Source organism: Aotus nancymaae, unplaced genomic scaffold (genome assembly GCF_030222135.1).
Source record: "Aotus nancymaae isolate 86718 unplaced genomic scaffold, 86718_ANA_hifiasm-v0.15.2.pri h1tg000090l, whole genome shotgun sequence".
Taxonomy (NCBI): Eukaryota; Metazoa; Chordata; class Mammalia; order Primates; family Aotidae; genus Aotus; species Aotus nancymaae.
In genome coordinates this window covers 604,743-624,712 of record NW_026988505.1, presented here as the reverse complement: position 1 = coordinate 624,712, position 19,970 = coordinate 604,743, and the positions used below count along the sequence as shown (strand labels likewise).

The window sequence follows — 19,970 nt, the reverse complement described above, 5'->3', positions numbered from 1 at the left end:
ATCTGTGCCAGTCTTCCTCCCGCCATGACACCCCCTGCCTGTCTTCCATCATACGGGATACACACACACACACACACACAACATGCACACAATACATGCATGCCCACCAGAAACACACACACCATACATATGTCCAACACACACACCACACACCCCCCACATGCACACCATATATACACATACACACAACACACACATTAAGTACACATACCACTACACACAAGTGCATACCACACACACTCAACACACACCACACACACCCAATCACATACCACACATACACACACACTCGACCCACACATACACCACATACATACCACATACACAGACACCCAATCACACACACACACTCAACCCCCACACCCGACACACACACCCAATCACATACCACACATACACACACACTCAACCCCCACACACACCACATACATACCACATACACACACACCCAATCACATACACACAGGCTTTCCCCACACACACCACACACACACTGAATCATATACCACACATACACACACACACTCAACCCCACACATACCACACACACACACCCAATCACATACATACACTCAACCACCCCCACACACCCAATCACATACCACACATACACACACACACTCAACCCACACACACCACACACACACCCAATCACCACACATACACACTCAACCCCCACACACACCACACACACACACACCCCGAATCACCACACATACACATTCAACCCCGACACACACACCCAATCACATACCACACACACACTCAACCCACACACACCACACACACACTCACGCAATCACATACCACACACACACACTCTCAACCCACACATACACAAGCCTTTCCTAATTATCTAAAGGAAAAGCTTTTCTGGGAAGCATTCCTCAGAGCTTCTAGAAAAATTAGTATCACCCTCTTCTATGGTTTCATAGTAATGTTTTTATATCACCAGAATAAATACTGTCATATAAAATGGGTAATCATTGTGCCATAGTAATTAATTCTTTAAGTATGTCTCCTCTGCTAGATGATGAGCTTCCTGAAGGCAGGCTCTGCAGAATCTTTTCGTATTTTTAAATCCCCTGCATGGAATACAGAAGGCTCTCCATAGACTTCCTGAGTTAAAATGGAATCGGATTGGAAGGTGGTAGCAAGGCACCAAGTGCTGTAAGAGTGGAGCTCAGGCAAACCAGTGTCCTTGAGCAGAAAGACTTAGGAAGGGTGCTTGCTGGTGAGAACAGAGGCTGCAAGGGGCCAGGCCGCGGGCAGCCTTAAGCACCCAAAGCAGGGTGGTGCACACTTCGCTGGGCAGGGGCTGGAGCGGGAGAGGGCCCATCCTCGCCTTCTGTGCAGATTTTCATGGCAATGACATGAAGGGATGTGAAGGTAGAACCAGAGTCCCAATGGGAAGTGGCCTGGCAACCAGAGGGCTCCACAGGGCACCTGAGCCTCAGCAGGGGCAGTGAGGATGGGAGGGAGGGCCAGACCCTGGCTCTGTGGGGAGAATCTGGGTGCGGGAGGAATGGATGGAAGGGAGGGCGGGGGGCTGAGTGGCAGCAGCTGGGCTGTGCTCTCCCACTCAGGGCCCCAAAGCGGGGAAGGCTGCTTGCCTTTTGGTTCATTTCCTTTCGTTAATACACAGCAAATTCCTGGTGGCCCTTTGTTGTTGGCTGGTTGAGTTTGTCACTTTCCTTGTTGTTTACAACCTCCAGGTATTTGTGGACAGATCTTATCATCTCCTTCCCTCTTAGTCACCTCTTGGCCCGACTCTGCATATTTTACTCTTTTTAACTCTGCTCCTGTTCTGACCTCCCCACTCTCGGAAGCATATTTGCTTTGTGTTTTCAGATTTTCTTTCATTTTGGCTATTTTAAGAGATGCCATAAACTAAATATGGCCTGGCAAGTCTGGCCTTAGGGAAAAAAAAGATATTTGTGTGTGCATGCATCTCTGAGCACATCAGTGCATGTGTGTGTCTGTGTGTGTGTGTGTGTGTGTGTGTTTGTGTGTGGCTGGTGTGCTATAAACCCAGGGCATCAGTCTCCTGACATCATTGGTTGCACTTTTTGCCATTCTCCCCCAAATGTTAGTCTTCAACCTGTATTTTCTCCGTTTCCCCAAAAATGATTTTTAAAAAAGTCAAATCAGAAAATGATCCATGTCTACCACCTGACTCTGCTTCAGTATCCATCCATGTCCCTGAGGTCTTGGGGCTCATAGGAATGTGCTTATTTTCATAATCCCATTAACATGAATCATTTCAGAAGAGCCAGCTCGGTTTTGTCTTCAGTTTTCTCACTGGTGGTCATCCAGGGGTGGGGTGACAACGGAATGCAAAGGGGCGTGAGTGAACTTTTCAGGATGACAGAAATACTCTATATTTTGATTGAGGTGTTATGACCTCAGTGTATCAAAATCATCTAAGTTTTTATGTTTCATCGTTCTTAAATTATACCTTGGTAAAGTTGATTTTAAAAGTTAAACACATTCACTTTGCTAGAAAATGAGTCTTTTTTTATGCTTAGGTTTGATGAAGAGTGAGTAGACGGTTTATGCCTTTATGTGCATTTAATTCATGCATTCTCTCCCCAGGGCCATTTGCATTTTAGGATATAACTGATGATGTGAAAGGTACCAGTAAGGAAATATGGGATGGGAATCTGGGGATGGAAGTAGCTTCCTGCTTTCAGTAAGTTACATAGGCACTCCGTATTCATAAGGCTGAACTTGGTTTCAGATAATCATCGGAAAGTAGGTTGTGCAAGGTATTAAGAAGAGAGCCAAACTGGGACTTAGGCACTAACTCTGAAACCGTCACTTGCATTCTCTGAGCTTTACATCAAATCAGTACTCTGAATGCTGTAATTCCATCTTACATTAAAAAGCAAGTCTACTAACGAACCCGATTTCCATGAAATAAATGTGCTTTTTACAATGCTTGATTTGCAAGTCGGTTTCAAAAACCATTTGGCAAAGATATCAGGGTTATTTTTACAAGATTAAAAATCAGTATTCAATAAACTATTTTATTCACTTTGACATTTTTTTCTAACCTGTCGGTGATGTGTATCTCCCTCAATACACACACACACTCTGGCCAGTAGGAAACAGGCCCAGTCTGCTGGTGGCGGAGGGATGAGGACTGGAGCCTCATCTTGGACCTTCCCTGTTTTGCCTGGCTCAGCCCCCATGCTGTCGTGGCCCGCAGCCAAGTGGCCTTCCAGGGTGACACTGGAAGGAGCCACAGCTCCTCCATGGAGCCGTCCCAGACACAGCTCCTCCACAGAACCCTAGTCTCAGCCCTGGAGGCCAGTAATGTGCTTCACCCACTGGCCTGCCACGTTCCAGCCAACCGAAGAGCTTTTGACCAGGAAGTAGAAACTAGGTTGTTCAGATCAGATCTTTGTTTTAGATTTCAGTACCCTAATGATGAATTTAAAAAATTAAACATTCCCTGACAGACCTCCCAGACTCTTTGTTTGGGTGGGTTAAAATACAGTGGACTGTGAGAGCGCATGTCAGAATTCTACAGCCTCCATTTTTGTTGTTGTTGTTGTTGTTGTTTTGAGACAGAGTCTCGCTCTATCAGCGAGGCTGAAGTGCGTGGTGCAATCTCGGCTCACTCCAATCTCTGCTTCCCAGGTTCAAGTGATTCTCCTGCCTCAGCCTCCTGTGTAGCTGGGACTATAGGCACGTGCCACCATGCCCGGCTAATTTTTTTTAGTAGAGACGGGGTTTCACCATGTTGACCAGGATGGTCTCAAGTTCCTGACCTCAGGTCATCTGCCTGCGTCGGCTTCCCATAGTGCTGGGATTACAAGTGTTAGCCACTACATTTGGCCAAGCCTACTTTTATATTATGAACAAAACTTCTTAGAATGATCAAGTTAAGTGCAATAGAAGCTTTTGAAATTATCTGGGGGGAACTGAGTTGCTAAGTATGAAGTAGTAAGAGCAAGAAGTTCAGAAGGAACCACAGAATCAAAAACGTTCAAAAGGAAGGAAAATCAGGAAATTGTTTGGTGCCGTCCCTTCATCTTACAGGGGAAGAACTAAGGACTAGAGAAGTCAGGTCCCTCCGACAGGACCTTATGTCCCTCCTTGTCGCCTGACTCTCTGTGAGTCTCAGCGGTCCTGCTCCCACAGCAAGTGCCTGGGGACCCAGAAGTAGCGCAGGTCTCCTAACACCCAGCCCCACTCTCACTGGGTCCCTCAGTCTGGAATGCTTACTTTTGTTTGGGGAATTTTATATCCTTTTTTTCCAAAAGTTGATATCCAGTTAGGATCTGTCCTTCCCGAGAGCTTGTCATTGCCCTTGCTCTCCTCCCTGCCTGTGCTCCTACCTGCTTGGGACTCACACTCTTTGCGAAACAAAGTTTGTTTCGCCCAGGTGTAAGTTTTGTAACTAGAGCAGGGAGTCCCTGCCTTTCACTCATGCATTCCCCAAAAGCAGAAAAGTGTTATGCTATGGGAGTTTGCATTTCTGACCAAAGACTCCACAGCAAATAAACTGTGGAAATGAACAATATGTCCTTAAACCAAGATTTAACACTGTAAGCCTCTACTATCTTATAAAATAACAATACTGAGCTTTGAGTGGCCAGACCACATACGCTGGACTCTAGAGTCTAGGCAAGGATGAGGTCGGTGGCTGCTGGCCTGGGCCTTCCCTGGAAGGAAGCCAAGAGATCAAATTTTGTTTTTAAGTTCTGTGAATCACAGGCATTATTTTTGTAAAAAATTTTTTATGAGACAGTCTTGCTCTGTCACCCAGACTAGAGTACAGTGGCACAATCTTGGTTCACTGCAACCTCCACCTCCCAGATTCAAGCAGTTCTCATGCCTCAGCCTCCCAAGTAGCTGGGATTACAGGCATGTGCCACCACATCCAGCTAATTTTTGTATTTTTAGTACAGATGGGTTTCACCATGTTGGCCAGGCTGGTATCGAATGCCTGACTCAAGTGATCCTCCTGCCTTGGCCTCCCAAAGTGCTGGGATTACAGGCGTTAACACCATGCCTGGCCTTGTAAAAATATTTTAAAGCTAATTTGCTTTGTTTAAAAAATGAAATCCAGATTGGCAAGTTTTGTTTTAATTAAAAAATTGCGAATAAGTTTTAAAGCTTTTGATAAGTTCAGTGGCTCCTGTAGACAGACAATAAATTGCTAAGTCCCAAAGTATTGCAAGATTCTGGAGAGTACTTTGTTCAGACTTTGAAGAATATGCCTGGTTATAAAGAAAAACAAATTATTGAAGCCTTGAAATGATGACGTTGTTTCCATTTACTTGCACATAAAATAATATATCTACAACATCCAGCAACTCTCAAAAGAAGGAGTAAAAAGCTTTTGAGAAATCAGATACAATTCATTCCAATTCAACTTGAAAATCCACAGAAGGCAGTGTTGCATTTTATACATCTTGAACCAAACCATGGCTTTGAATAAAGGCTTCCTTTAAAAACCTGACCTACATAAGGTGGGTGTTCATGTTCTATTAAATCAAGATCCCTGTCCTAGTTGGAGGGAATGTCCCTAGGTCCTGCAGCGTAAAACAGCACCTGCCAACCAGGGCGGGGGCAGGAGGATGTGCTGCTTCCTGCCCCCCGCCGCACAGGGAGCAGGGCTGTGCTGAATGGAGATATTCTTGGAGGGAGGAGTGTGTATGTGAGAAGGTGGGGTATCCACAACAAAACTAATAAAGCATCAGCAACCTTAGGTGATATGGTTTGGCTGTGCCCCCACCCACATCTCATCTTGAATTCCCACATGTTGTGGGAGGGACTCGGTGGGAGGTAATTGAATCATGGGGACAGGTCTTTCTTGTGCTGTTCTTGTGATAGTGAATTCGTCTCACGAGATCTGATGGTTTCATAAGGGGAAGTCTCCCTGCACAAGCTCGCTTCTATTGTCTGCCGCCGTGTGAACGTGCCTTTCACTTTCCGCCTCCTCAGCCACATGGAACTGTAAGTCCGTTAAACCTCTTTCTTTTGTAAAGAGGCAGTCAGTGACCAGTCTTGGGTATTCCTTATCAGCGGTGTGAAAACAGACTAATACATTGGGAAACTAAGAGGCTGATGGTGTTCAGGACACACGGTCCCCAATAGTAGCACCTTGGCAATAGCACCAGGAAACCACAGAAGCAGGAAGGCCACTCTCACTTTCCCCTCCTTGCCCTTCTTCCCTGGGGCAGGCATAAGATCCTCATTTGGAAGAGTTCATCCCAATACTTGGAGGAAAGGAACATCCTTGTCTCTGAAGACACAGAGCGCAGAGAAGAATTGGAACAAACAGGCCTTACTGAGTGCCCCAGTTTATCACCATCAGCTCACTCCCCATTTGTCTAATCACCCTCCTCCACCACTATCTACTCTTTATTCAACCTAAGCAGAAAATACACAAGTTTGCCTGTTTCTTCAAGTCTTCCTTTCCTTATGATGGCTCCTGCATCACATGAAACACATACGAAATATGTGTGCCTGCTTTTCTCTTGTTTTACAGTGAAGGGCCCCAGCCATGAACCTAGCAATGGTTGAGGAAAGAAATCTTTCCTTCCCTACTGATGCAGTTTGGCTGTGTCCCCACCCAAATCTCATCTTGAATGGTAACTCCCACAATTCCCACGTGTTGTGGGAGGAACCCAGTGGGAATTAATTGAATCGTGGAGGTGGTTTCCCGCCATACTGTTCTCATGGAAGTGAATAAGTCTCACGAGATCTAATGGTGAATAAGGGGAAACCCCTTTTGCTTGCTCGTTTTTCTCTCTCGTCTGCTGCCATGGAAGACGTGCCTTCTGCCATGATTGTGGGGCCTCCCCAGGCAGGTGGAACTGTGAGTCCATTAAACCTCTTTTTCTTTATAAATTACCCCATCTTGGGTATGTGTTTATCAGCAGCATGAAAACAGACTAATACAGCTATGAGGCCCAGGATTTGTTTGGCAATAAAGTGATCCATTCATCCACAAGAAGTGGGTGGAGCCAGGAAAGGCCAGACCAACCAAAAAAAAAAAAAAAAAAAAAATACTGTTTTTGATCCACCCCCAGGAGGTGAGGATTGGCGGGAGCTGGAGATGAGGATTGGCATTGGTGGGGACTAAGGGGAGAGCTCACCTCCAGCAAGGTGAGCTGGAGCTCAAAGCAGGACTCCAGCCTCAGCAGAGGAACTGGAGGACAAGCCAGGAAAGGCAGTGGGGCTGACTTGCGTGTTGCGGTGGGAAAGAGAACACGGCCTGACCTGCCTAGACCGTCATGGGCCGAGCGCAGTGAAAACAATGCCAGGCTCACCTGTCTGCGCTCACCTGCTGATGGCAGGGGGGCTGAGCAGGTGTTGAGGTGCTCACAGATGAGTAGGAGAGGAAAGGCAGGCATCAGCCTAAAGGCAATCACAAAAGAAAAATGCGTTGAGAATTGTAGCACTGTATCCATCAAAAAGGAAGCTCATCTTTTACTGGGTGCCTAATTGTTTTAGACTTGACACTGCATTTGCTGATTTCTTTTCGAGGCTTTCTCCCAGTCCTTCAAGATTTTTCAGACAGGGACTCTCTTTTATTTTCCTTCAGTCCGTGCAGGGCAGCAGTGCTCACTTGCTGAGTGCTTCCTGACAGCTGTAAGTTTATGGTTACAGGTATGAACCCGCTTGCTCTTCTGAGCCTCTGTGATGCTAATTCGGTCCTCAACTGTCATTAGAATCATCTGGGGAGATGGCTGTAACTCCTGCTACTCAGGCCACACCTCCTATAATTAAATCAGAATGCTCAGAGTTGGGGCTACAGAAACTGGAATTGTTTCAAACTCCCCAGGTGACTGCACTAGCAGACAAGTTAGAGAACCTTTCCTCAGCCTGAGCAGCCCATTAGCTTCAAAATAGGGAGCTTCCACCATCATGAATGCCTAGGCCTCACCACCTGAATCCCCTGTCTGACTTCATTAGCCTGGGGTGGGGCTCCGGAAATCACAGCTTCTCAGGTGATTAGAATGCACAGCGAGGATGTGAGCTTCTCTCAAGCGTGAAGACCCACAGAGTGCTGCAGGGTTGCTGGGGGTGGCTCTGCCCACGTTTTCACTTAAAACCCCCAACTTTCAATGACACTGTGGACCTGCTCTAGTGTGAGTATATGGTTTACAAATTTCTGTGCCACCTAGCAGACCGTTTTTTAAGGATCAGATAGAAGTTTCTGTAACTTTTGTAGTTCTTTCCCTGTGCTTTTTATCATGATATGGAAACATGACGGTGAAAAGCAAGCAAGGCATTTCAGCCCTCATGCTGTTGACTAGTTTACGCTGTTACCACCAAAGCACAGGGACGGGACCCAAGGCGTCAGCCTGTGCCACTAACAGGGACAGAAACCTACCGCGTTCAAGTTTTGACATGTTTCTCGCAGTTGTTGAAAACTATGAAGCATGAAATCCAGATTTATGACTTTTTAAAAAGTTATTTGTGGATTCCCAAGACGATTAGGTTCCCATCACTTATGCAGCCTTAAAAAAAAAAAAAAAAAAAAACTCAAATGACACTTTAAAAAAACCAAGTTTGGTGCTCTCTGAGTTCCAGTTTGTCAGTTGTCTGAATCGCATTCAGCGAAAGTCAGGGAGAAAAAAAATGCATTCTGCCTTCCTTTAACTGCTGGTTTGTCATGGAGAACAGAAAGTCCCATTTGTATGTGGCTTTTGGAAAAGCCAAGCCGGGAGCGATTATCCTGATGCACTTTTACTTTTTGCATAAAATAAGCATGTGAGGACAATGTCCCAAGAGAGCCACTTCTCATTTCCCAGGCTTTGCCTGCGATCCGCTTTGACAGCATCACAGATTTTATTTTTGCTGTGAATCCCATTATCAAAGCAATGCTTCCCGCCCCCGACACACTTTGCCAGGTAAATCATAGTGGGTAGGGGAAGGGCAGCCAGTTCATGGTTGCCTTAATACACCCCCTCCTCTGCCATCACCTCCTTTTTTGTCTGAATAAGTTCTCTGGCAGTTCTCTCAACTTTTATGTCTGAAACATCCTAAAACATCTCAGTATTAAAACCAAGGCCGATTATCTAAACCATGCTCCCATGCCTGACAACACGTTTTTGCCTGAGGCCTTTTCCTGCCAAGAGCCATAAGGACCCTCTCAGTCATGTTCGCTATTTTTACGGCCTTGAGCGTCTCCTTGCTTTGACATGCTCTTGTCTCCGTTGTCAGACTGTTAAATGCTCAGGCTTCTAGTTCTCTTAAGTAGATACAGATGTGTGGGGCTGCATTGCCACTGAGCCCTCTCCTCTTCTTACAAGAGCTGGGATGGGGACAGAAGATGGTTTGGAAAACACAAGCCACCTTGATTTTAGACAAAGAAACTCTAAGCTACAGTCAGGTGTCTTCATTCGTAACATGTAACTTTTTCTTAACCTGTTCAAGCCATGTTGTTGGCTACCGATTAGAATATCCTTTTATAACTTACCTGAAATCTCTCTTGTCCCAGCCATTCCAGAGTCTGGCATCAATTCTCATTGCGTGCTGCTCTTTCAAGCCTTTCTAGTTCGACTCTTAGTGAAAGCCATAATCTTCCTCCGGTCTGTTTTCTTTCTGCAGTGACAAAACTGCCCAGAGAAAGGAAAAAGAACAGCATCTACTTTCTTTCTTTTTAGCTTGCTAGTTTAAGACTTTCTTCCCCCCATGATGAAAAACTAATCAGTCTGCTTAGAAAGTACAGACCCCTAAGCCCACTTCCAAGAGAAGGGCAGATTTCCAAGTCTGTTATCTCTACTTTCCCAGAGCCTGGGGGTCTCCCAGGCCAGAAGTTGACAGAACTGTCTTCATACGCTCCTGAGACAACTTCATGCCAATTTCCTTAAAACTAAGAACATAGACATTGATTTTTCTTACAGAAAAAAACCCCTCAGTTGTTGTATTGAAAAGTGTTTCACTGTCAGTGTTTAATATTACAAAACTGAAACTTGGAACTGCAGATTTAGCAGAAAATGAATCCACACTCTTGTGGCTTTGCTTGTCACCTCTGCTCAGATGCCTCCCAGACCCCTCTCCAGCTGCAAGCTGCACACAGAACTGTTCCTCTAAAAGAAAACAAACTCCTGTTTTTCCTACTACTGCTACTGCTACTGCTATTACTACACATACATACACCCAGAGAGAGAGCAAACACTTCTGACACCAAATGTACGGGTTTTTTTCACACCAAACAATTCTGCGGTTCACTGCAGACACCAGCTGAGTGTCCTACGATTCAATTCTGATACCACTTGCCTGTAATGAGGTGGTGAAGGACTCAGCCTCACAAGCCTGCCCCCTCCCCATGCCAACTGCATGTCCCGGGTCTCCCTTCTAACTGGCCAGCAGTAAATCGGGGTTTCCCACGACCCTCTCCTGGGATTTGTAACTTGCTGGAGCAGCTCTCAAAACTCAGAGAAACACTTAACATTGACCAATTCGTCACAAGCAATATTATGAAAGGGTGTGAATGAACAGCCAAACAAGAGATGCACAGGCCCAGGGCCAAGGAGCGGGACACACAGAGCTTCTGTGCCCTCTCAGGGGGTATCACCTCCTGCACCAAGGTGTGTTCAACCCCAGAGCTCCGGAATCCTTTAACATCAGATGTTTAAGGAGCTTCATTACATAGGCAGGATTGATGAAATCACTGGCCATTTATTGAACCCCAGTCCTGGGGTTGGGGGGGCTGAAAGTTCCAACCCTCCAAAGATCTGGTGAGTTCCTCTGGCCTCCAGGAGCCCACCTCACTCAGGTAGGGTTGGAAAGGGCTTAGGACGCTCTTCTGCCTACATCCCTCAGGGAATTCCAAGGGTTTTAGGGGCTCAGTGCTAGGAACCCAGGGCAGAAACCAAATACATATTTCTTGTTATAGCACAGTGTCACCCCCTCACTCTGCCTAATTGGGTAACTAGCTGCTCCATCAGATTCCGCCTATTTAAGCTAAGCCCCCATTCCCCATGGCCAACCTTCTCTCCTTCCCAACCAGCCAACTTCCTGAGCGTGATAACTCTTCTGGCCCCTGGCTAGAGAGCTGTTCTGAGGCTTTCATCCTCCTCCACCCGTGCTCTTCAACATCAGTGCCTGCCCTGCTCAATCCATGTCCTCATGCCTGCGTCCTCCACCCTAGTCTTCCTGAACCCCTACTGCATCCAGCACCACTGATTGCAGACCTGCTCCGGTTCTCTCTGCACAGCTGGCTGGCATGCCTCTGTTCCGACCCCCGTGTCTGGCCTGCTGTCCTGGGCGCCTCCTCCACTCACATTGCCACTTCCCCTGCCTTTGCTCTCTGTGCTTTCCATGTCCTGCTCCTTCTCCCAGCTGGTGGTGCCTCTGAGAAGCAGACTGAGAACCACCTGTGACCCACAATTTCGTGGTTGTGGTGGGAGCAAAGGCTGAGGCTGTGAGTTTAGTGGCTGTGTGCCACCCTTTCAAGAAGTTTTGCTACAAAAAGATGCAGAGGAAGTGAAGAGGGAAGGGGTTTGCAGGATGGGAGAAATAGCAGCATGTGTGTGTGTGTGTGTGTGTGTGTGTGTGTGTGTGTGTGTGTGTGTGACTGTCTTGAGCCAAAACGTGACAATCAGGACAGAATGAAGACCTGGTAGAGCATGTCCTTGAGTAGGTGAGAGGGACAGGGTTGGCCTGGTGGGGGATCGGCCTTCCAAATGGGGCTTCCTCTCCAGCAGCCTGGGGTTCTGGGGAAGCCAGGCCTGCAGTGGGTGCCGGGTACCAGGGCATGGGAGACATCTCCATTCCTTCTCTGTCCTCAGTGGGGACACATGGCTGAGCATGAGAAAGGGCTTGCAGGCTGGAGGCCAGGCAGGTGGGAATGGGCAGCGAGGAGGGGAGAATGAGCTGGGTAGAAACAGTGGGTAGAAACATGGAGGGCCACCCGGCCAACGATCAGGGCACTGACACACCAGCTGGACCCCCTGGGCGCTGCCTGTACAGAAAAGGTCAGCAGCTGAATTTAATCCAGGTCGAGGTTTGACTGAGTCCACGTGGAGAGAAGGGCCAGGGAGTCACGGCGGGCAGGGGCTGTGTGCTGGTTTAGGGGCTAGGACATGGAGGGGTGAAGGCGGGAGGCAATCGCATCCACTGGGCAGGAGCCTGGGGCTGCTGATGGGCTGGGAGGTGGCAGCTGCAGAGGAAGCTGCGTGGGATTCTGCAGTTCCCCTGGAGAGAGGAGCCCAAGGGACTGGGGGATGAGGGGGCTGGAAGGGGGAACCTGTGGATGTCCTGAGACTTGCAGGAAGTGGGGCAGGATCAGTGATGGAGACAGAGTCATCAGGGCTGAGAGGAATGACAGACACAGTGAAGTGAAGTGGGCGGCATCATCTGGCAGCAGGAGTTTGGAGCTGGTTTGTGGAGGGCCAGGGAACAGGAGGCTTTGAGGTGGCAGCCAGGAGCAGGGACGGTTCTGATTGCAAACGGAGAGGGTTTGATGCAGAGTTTCAAAGGCCTTCGTGTATTCCCCGTCTGAAGACCTTTTCTATTTTCATGGGATTGAAGTGATTATCAGAAGAGTTAGTGGTGCGCTCCGTTCCTACTTCTCTGGTTTTTCTAAGGTCCAGGGACTGCAGGCATTGCTTGTCCTTCTCCCTGGTGCCAAGGACCAGTTAATTCTGACTCTGATGGACTCACTGCAGCCATTGAGTAACTCTACACTGAGAATTATTTCCTAAAAATGTTTTGTTTTTCCAAATGGTGGGCTCTGGGTCTGCCTTCACCTCTTTTGTGATGATCAGCTCTTGGATCTGTTTTCCGAGATGGTGTGCAGAGCCGGGGATTTCACCAAAGCTTGGCCGTGTGGAGAGGACCCGATGGAGAAGCACCAGATGCCCCAGGTTTCGGATGCCTGCCCTGCCTCCTTGATAGCTTTCTGCTGCCAGGCTGGCACCTCCTCCCCTCACCCTCACCTCCTTCAGAGGGAGGCCAGCTTATCAAATCTTATCACAGCTGCATGCTGCCTCCGGAGAAAGCCTTCCTTCTCGCTCTCTCTTGTCCCTCCCTGTGTGGAGGCAGGCCCCTTGTCCAGTGCCCATGTGGCTTAGTGGGTAGTCTTTCTAAGTCATTAGAGGAGATCAGTAAACATGCTTGTCCATTGGCCAAGGCCCAGTCTGCAGGCAGCCTTGCGAAAACTCAACCTGACTTGTCTTTGTAGTTCGATGCCTCTATCTGCCTCTGTTGTTATTGATCCTGGGGAGAAAGAGATGGATTATTTATTGGAAACCTCGAAACCTCCACAGCTGAGCTTTCCTACAAATGCCTGCGTGGCCCCTGTGGCATCTTAGTGTTCACCTCCCCCTTTGCACACAGGAAGCCGGTCACATTACTGGATTCCTGGTGAGTTTGACTTCTCATTTCATCTTGAATCTCCCTCCCTTCCCCAACCCCATACCCCACCCTACTTCATTCCTTTTTTTTGAGTCCTCCTGTTTCTGATCTCAACCGCTCCGTCTGTCTGCACAGTGAGCCTCCTAACACACGGATCCCCCATGGCCTCGTCTGCTCAGGTTTCTGAGGCCCCCAGTAGTCACGCCCACACCACATAATCACGAGCAGTCTGGCCACACCTCATCACTCGGCGTGCATGTAAATGTTTTAGCAAGTTAGCCCCTGCAATTACTGCCTGCCAACCCCTCGCCCCTCACTCCCAGTGACCCTGAGCTGTGTTCACCCATGCCGTGGGCTTTCAGACACCCAGATGCAGGACCCGAGGGGCTCCTATGTGCTTTCCTTGAGGGACCATCCTTCTGCTCACAACTCCATGTCACATGGCACTATCATGAAGTCCTCCTTAAATGCCCCAAGCCCACTCAGACTCTCATTTTCCTGTCCATGAAATGTCCGTAACTTCTAGGATGTCCTGAAGAGGCAAAGACTATGTCCCTCTATTTCTGTATCCTCAGAACTTAGCGTGATACTCATGTGAATGAATTCACAGTGAAATGAGTTCACTAATCATGCAACAAACCAGTATGCAGGTACTTCTGCAGGGAGAGATGTTGGGGTGAGAGCACTGATTCTTGGCTCAGCCCTGAGTTGAGGGCAGGGGGCAGGTGCTGGGAAGAGGATTTTGTGTCTTAGGAAGCATCAGAAGGCCTTGCCAGGATCCAAGAAAAATATGGAAAGTAGACCAATGTGAGGGTTAAAAGAACAAATTTTATCTTTTAAATGTATGTACACCATACGACTGACTTATTTAGTTTATAGTTCTATGAGTTTTAACACACGTAGAGATTAACTACTAATTATAAGACTGTAGGGAACTGGAAAAAAAAACAAGACATGCATTAAAGAATGATATAGCATATTTGGGGGACAGAGAACAGGCTTGATGAGGTCAGAGTCTATTTAAAAGACACAGTGGGCATTGCAATTGGAGGGGAAGGTGGGACAGCAGGGTTTTAGAGGACCCCGAGTGCTGGGCTACAGGATTCCATAAAGTTTTTAATGAGATTGGCCGCATTGTGGATTCAGAAATATTTATTTAACACCTTGAGGAGGGTGTGAGTAGGTTGTGCTGATGATTGCATAACTGACTATACTAAAAACCACTGAGTTGCGCCTAGAGCTTCCGTTACTGAGCGCTTTACCAGTTAGGAAGGTTTTCGTGTATTCCATACTTTAAATCTAAGGTGCCTTGACTGTAAGGCCTGCCAGTGTTTCCTGGAGCACTCTGAGGAAGAAGACTGTGAATGAGAACTACATCCCTGTAAGATGCGTTAAAAGAACAAATTTTGTCTTTTAAATGTATCTACACCGTACAACTGTATCGTTGTTGTTGAGATGGGCATGTGCATCTTAAAACTGTCAGAGAGCCAAGGAGTGACTTTATAGGGTGAGCTCTACCTGGAGGGAAAAGCAAATGTACTAACTGGCATCTATCACCCTGGGCTGGAGTAAATGAACCATCAGCCTCCCGTGGGGTTTCACTTCTTGGTCATGGATAAATAGCTGGGATTCCTTGAAGGTAGCAGCCTGGGGAAATTCTGTTCTGCTTAGCTTTGTCAACAACACAGTCTGCCTTAACTGACTTGTAGGTAATAGATTTGGAGGGGCTGAGCTAAAACTCATTAAATCAGATGAAGACACAAATGCAAGAACAGGAAAGCGTTTTAAAGCAAAGCTAATGTCCCTTCGGGCTTAACTGACAGCAGTCCTCATCCTCTGCAACCCAGGGCTCCTAAGAGGAGCTCGTGGCAGAAAAAGGTCTCTGGTTTCTGCCACTGCCTCCTCAACTTGTATGTAGACATCAGTGTATATCCATGGGTATGAAATGATCATTTTATGTCACCATTAGCAGAGGAAAGCAGGAACTCTTCCAAACCCCACCCAAAATTCACTCTGACTACTGAGCAGTCCTGTTGATCTTGGAGGCCACTTAACCCTGGAGCAGTCCATCAAGTCCACTTAATCCCCTTTTCTTTCATGATTTCCTTTAAAGAGACATCTTGGGTTCTGTAGGGGAACATTTGTGCTTCATTGAAAAACTCCATCTGAGGCCTGCTCACGGCCTACCAGCTTATCTGCTTGCAGCCTTCATTGCTTGGGAGCTGTTTTACAACTTCATAAGTTGCAAAGAGCTGCTGGCAATGCAAACCGCCTATCTTTGGACAGGAAATGAATTCTGTCTGGTAGAGGGGACGCTACCTTGTAGGAAAGCCAGCTTTTTTATTCCTAATCTATGAATCTGTTCTTCAGATTCTCCTTTGAACCAGTTATAGCATCTGAGTTAAGTATAATGAATACATTGTGTTTATTTTATACCTGTATGAAAGTTATGCTTTTTAAAAAATAGATGAACCTCAGAGGTACCTCAGAGATATTCAGAGATACTTAGAGACACTTCAGAGGTATCTCAGTGAGAATTGAGGTGACAACAAAAATGAAATAGCACACCACCACCCAGCCGTTGCTCCCTGACTCATGCCTCACACCCTCCACATGCCCTGCACACACTCCTGTTTCTGGGGTTTGTGTGTGTGTGCATATGTGTGTGTGTGTAAAGGTTTGAAGTGAAATTAGAATTGTTGGTTTTTGCTGGCGTTGGGGGTTGTTTTGTTTTGAGACAGGGTCTTGCTCTGTCGCCCAGGCTGGAGTGCAGTCTCACAATCACAATTCACTGCAACCTCAACCTCTTGGGCCTGAGTGATCCTCCTACCTCAGCCTCCTGAGTAGCAGGAACTGTAGGCGTAAGCCACCATGCCGGCCAATATTTTATTCATTCATTCATTCATTCATTCTGTAGAGATGGGGTTTCCCTATGTTTCTCAGGCTGGTCTCAAACTCCTGGGCTTAAGTAATACAACTGCCTCAGCCTCCCAAAGTGCTAGGATTACAGGTGTTAGCCACTTTGCCCAGCTGAAGTTAGAGTTTAGAGTACATTGCTATAAACTGCAATTACAAAGGGGATTGAAAAGTTAATGAAAATACTCAAAAGCAAACTGACTTCAGAATTTGTTCCTTTGAGGCTTTTCACCTTGATCTCCAGGTAACACATAGGTTCCCTGTTGAGAGCCAATGGAGACACAGTAAGAACACTATCTGCAGCATCTGGCACTCCTGTCAAACTTTTGTGATGTTTGCAGTCTTATAATTCACAACTAACTTTTAAAAATGTACCAGTGTTAGGGAAATGGTGCTTGGCTGGATAGGAAAGTTGACTAGCCAAGATCAGAATTCTGAAGGCAATGTCACAGCACACATTAGCAAAGCAATTTTATAACATGTGCCTTCAAAGGTAGAGTGGTCAGTCTGCAAGGGTAAGGTTATGTTAGTAATTGTGTTTTTAGATGATTTCATCAATTGCCAAGTACCTGTAGTATTGTTAGTGTGTGCAGGGGTGCCTTCAGCTCCCCTGAGAGGACGTTTCTCCAAATTTCTTGGTCTCCTGCTCTCTCAAGAATGAGAGAGGGGACCAGGTGCACTCGCAAAGTAAATACTGGACCCCAAACAGAGTTTTTGCAGAAAAGTGATTTTATTTAGGTAGAGAAAGAGAAAAAAGAGGAGAAGAAGAGAACTTCCACACGAGAGAGAGAGTGTGTGGAAGGGGATCCAAACTTGGAGTCCAAAGGGGTGTGGACGAAGGGGACTTCTAACCTGGGAGGAACCCCCACCCTCTCCAGGACCCCTGGCCAATGAAAGGCGTTCCTTAGAACTTCCGCTGGAGTGATCAACTTTTGACCCTTTCCTGCACCTGTGAAAATTAAAACAGAGACCGTTAAATCTCCCGGATGGAGAGAGATGGGAGCGGGGCATGGCGCTGGGAAGTTCTTGCTCTTAAACCTACTCCCCTGCGTGGACCTGGAAAAAGAACACCTATCCTCGGTATGCAAGTTCCAGGGGCTGAGATGATGAGTAATAACAGCTTCTGTCTCCCGTGCTGGGGACGTGTCTCATTCTTGAGACCTTCCCTTACTGGAGTGAGCCTAATCAAAGCTCAGTAATGAGCAGCATCACGTCCTGTTGTATTTGTCGTGGAATAAAACTGTGCCAATCACTATAGTGTCTATGGCAGTGAGTTCCTGGGACAGGCATGTCCTTATAGACATAGGGGAGTATATTTGTGGGATAAATTCCCTAACTAGACCTTGACTAAGCTTCCCCAGAAATTGTTACTTATGTTTGGAAAGTCATTGCACACAGTCTCAATGGTTTTGAATGAGGAATAAGATCTTTGTAATCCTTTATCTCCTCTGATTTCAAGCTGAATAAAAAGAAGCATTTTAATTTGTAGACTTTTGTACTATGTGCTTGATACTGAGGCTAGGGTCCCTGTCTTTTTTGTTTTTTTGTGATGAAGTCTCACTCTGTTGCCAGGCTGGAGTGCAGTGGTTCGATCTCATGTTACTGCAACCTCCGCCTCCCAGGTTCAAGTGATTCTCCTGCCTCAGCCTCCTGAATATCTGGGACTACAGGTGTATGCCATCATGCCTGGCTTAGTTTTGTATTTTTAGTAGAGATGGGGTTTCACCATGTTGGCCAGGCTGGTCTCTAACTCCTGACCTCGTAATCCACCTGCTTCAGCCTCCCAAAGTGCTAGGATTACAGGTGTGAGCCACTGCTCCCTGTCTTAATCACCATTCCATCCCCAGCACCTAGCACTTGCCCAGCAGACAGTAAGTGCGCAATGAATGTGACCAAAAGAAGAATGAAGAATCAAGGAAACTAGCTACTGAAGTCACATCCTAAACATTCGAGAGGTTGGACTTCCTTTTCTACTATGTTGGAAAAAGACTTATTTACTGTTTATCCATATAGTAAGATAGAGATTTGATCTCATTTTTTGGTTAAGAACAACCATATCATAAATGTGTGTGTGTGTTGTGTGTGCATTTTACAGAATTTTTAAAAATATGCAGAAGGCTGTTCACAGTGGTTAACTCTGGTAAATGGTAGGAGAAGCAGGGGTGAGAACTGATCAATTATTCATAATCTCAGTGATGAATAGGATATCCAAAAATAGGTGGATTATTTAAAATTATTGTATTAGGATACTTTGGGCTTTTAGAAACAAAAACCTAACAGAAAAGTCACTTAAAGAATTTAGGATTTTTTTTCTGACATAAAAACAATAAAAAAAAGGGATGATTTCAGTTTGGTCCATCAGTGACTTAGAAGTATTTTTAAGAATCAGAGGCTTTCCGCCTTCCCACTGGGCCATCTTCAGCAGGTCCTAGGGTCTCTGGGACTTTGCATTAGACATGACAGTGTCCAGCAAAGAAGAGAAGCATTTCTGCTTATGCCTCTGTTTATAATAGTGAGAAAAACTCCCCAGAATTTCACCAGCGATTTATTCCAGGTGGCATTGGCGAGGATTGGGGCCAGCTGTGATGTGCTTGGTTAGCATAGTCATTTACAAGGGAAATACAATCATCATGATTAGCTTGGACCAATCTGGGACTTCTCCTTGGGCTTGAACACATGGCCAGGCGGAGGTTGGTGCCCCCCCCGAAAAAGTCTGTGTTCTGGCAACAAGGAAGACACAGACAACAGTGTCTTAACAGGAAAAGCCCCTTTTCACTTTACATCCTTCCGTATTGCTTCAACAGTCAAATACTTTATTATATTTTATTTTTTGAGACAGAGTCCCACTCTGTTGCCCAGGTGGGAGTGCAGTGGTGCCAGCTCTGCTCACTGCAACCTCCACCTCCCGGATTCAAGTGATTCTCCTGCCTCAGCCCCCCAAGTAACTGGGATTGCAGGTGCCCACCACCACGCCCAGTTCGTTTTTGTATTTTTAGTGGAGACCGGGTTTCACCATATTGGCCAGGCTGATCTCGAACTCCTGACCTCAGGTGATCCACCCGCCTCGGCCTCCCAAAGTGCTGGGATTACAGGCTTGAGCCACCATGCCCGTCCTAGTCAAATACTTTCATAATGAACTTTTTGAATGTGTGTGTCCTACTTTAAGATAGAAGATATTCTTTCTTGATCCCATTTCCATGCAGCTTGGCCCCATGATGTGTGACTCACTATTTGCCAAAGCAAATCTCTTGTCTTGCATCAGCTCAGTCTCTTTGTCTGAAAATTAAATCAATAGCTGTTTCCACCACCTATTTCCCAGGACAGGTTACTAAAAATACGAAGTCACCATCCAGGTAGAATCACCATTTGCCCCTGCTGCCACTGCCACTGTCACCTGCAAGTCACATGGAGGCTGCTGAGGCTCAGTATTAATTATGCTGCAAAATTAAACGCAGGGGAAGAGAAAAAGCGAATTCCATGAACATATTTAAGTGTATTGGCTCTCCTCCATTGATGTTGGAGCTATATTTTCACAGTAGAATCTTCTTTTGTTAAATATCACAGTAGTATGAAAACCTAGCAGGAGAACAGTTCACTCTTTCTCTGATTTTGTGAGTCATGTGGGCTGTGGAACTTACTCTTTGCTGCTCTTCCCCCGGCCCCCACCGCACCCCTGCCTCTGGGGTCAGCCTTGTTGGCTGCCCCTGACTGAGAGGACCCTGCCC

The 19,970-nt window shown here is 46.6% G+C and overlaps 1 protein-coding gene across 1 annotated transcript in view; it reads left to right on the top strand.

Moving 5' to 3' along the window:
• MCPH1 (microcephalin 1) overlaps positions 1-19,970 on the top strand; it is a 245,463-nt gene that overhangs the window by 200,286 nt on the left and 25,207 nt on the right. The window lies entirely within an intron of this gene.